This window comes from Propithecus coquereli, unplaced genomic scaffold, assembly GCF_000956105.1.
Source record: "Propithecus coquereli isolate 6110/MARCELLA unplaced genomic scaffold, Pcoq_1.0 Scaffold13, whole genome shotgun sequence".
Classification (NCBI taxonomy): domain Eukaryota; kingdom Metazoa; phylum Chordata; class Mammalia; order Primates; family Indriidae; genus Propithecus; species Propithecus coquereli.
In genome coordinates this window covers 2186212-2187772 of record NW_012137191.1, presented here as the reverse complement: position 1 = coordinate 2187772, position 1561 = coordinate 2186212, and the positions used below count along the sequence as shown (strand labels likewise).

The 1561-nt window shown below is 32.6% G+C and overlaps 1 protein-coding gene across 1 annotated transcript in view; it reads right to left on the bottom strand.

Moving 5' to 3' along the window:
• The window catches only part of SCAF11 (SR-related CTD-associated factor 11), a 70427-nt gene that overhangs the window by 65556 nt on the left and 3310 nt on the right, over positions 1 to 1561 (bottom strand). The window lies entirely within an intron of this gene.

Below are 1561 nucleotides of genomic sequence, written 5' to 3'. Positions count from 1 at the left end.
GAAAAAAAAGAGAAAATAATTAAATAATATCTTCAAAGTACTAACAGAAAAAAACTATCCATCCAGAATTATATACCCAGTAAAACTGCCTTTGAATAATTTTGAAGAAGATAAAATAGACACAAAAACTTAAGAGTTTACCACCAATAGACCTTCACTAAAGAAACTTCTTATTTTTTCAGGAAGAAGAAAAGAAATAGAAAGGAAAGAAACCCAAGCAAACATTTTTTGCATAAAATATCATCTAATTTGTGGTATCTGAAATAAAAGAACCCAAACAACAGATAACTATAACCTATAAACTGCGAGTAGGATGATCAGTGTTAAAGTGTTCTACAATTATTCTTGTGCTGACAGTGAAGATTAAATTAACTTTATAAGCAGAGAAGAATACCAATGCTAGCTTTTTTTAAAAAGATAACAAAAACAGAAACAGTAGAGAAAAAAACTTTAAGAAGAAAAATAAAAGTAAACAGTTCAACAAACCAAAAACTTTGATCATCTACAAACAAGACATGGGGCCAGGCACAGTGGCTCACACCTATAATCCTAGCACTGTGGAAGGCTGAGGCAAGAGGTTCATTTGAGGTTAGAAGTGCAAGACCTTGTTTCTACTAAAAATAGAAAAAATTATCCAGGCATGGTGGCACGGGCCTGTAATCTCAGCTACTCCAGAGACTGAGGCAGGACAATCACCTGAGCCCAGGAGTTTGAGGTTGCAGTGAGCTATGATTACATCACTGCATCCCAGCCAGGGCAACAGAGCGAGAGTCAGTCTCAAAAAAAATTAAAATTTAAATTAAAAAAAAAAAAAAAAAGATATGGGGGGAGGAAAACAAAAATATGTATACTTCTTAAATTCTTATTTCAAAATTTAAGAACAACAAAAATAAGTAAAAACTAAAAACTTCTTGTGTATTTTTAAATGTATACAAATGAACAGTTTGGAAACACTAAGTTGTACTTTCAACACACTAGTTTTATAAAAATGAAAAGTTACCTTCCATATCTTCATACTCCTTATCTCCCATGTTTAGGGTATATACAGTTTTCTTCTTCATTTCTCCTTGGAAAAGGGTTTCCTGTAGGATGAATTATAATAGATAATTTTTATGTTTGCCTTTTCCCAATATCAATTTTTTAATAAAACAATTCTGATCAGTAAGAAATTATCTTATACATAGAAGAACACAGTACAAGATAATCAGTTTGTGGATGGATAACCCAGTACTCTTTCATATTCCTTGCCATCAAAAAGTACAGTCTTATGGAAAAGAAAAGTGTTATATTACCATTAACCAACAAAGACTAAATGATAAGTTTTGTGGCACAGAAATAAACACAATTGAAGCTTAAGAAAAAGAGATCAATTCAGAATGGAATTTTTGGAGAATTATGTGTGTTCAGGAACTTAAGGCATTCAAGGGTCACAATAGTACAGAGAAATAAAATAGCATTTAGCTAGGCCAATCTGACAAGACTAAGAAGAGTCAGCAAGTGAGGGAAAGTGTGTGAGAGCGTGTGTGTGTGTGTGTGTGTGTGTGTGTGTGTGTGTGTGTGT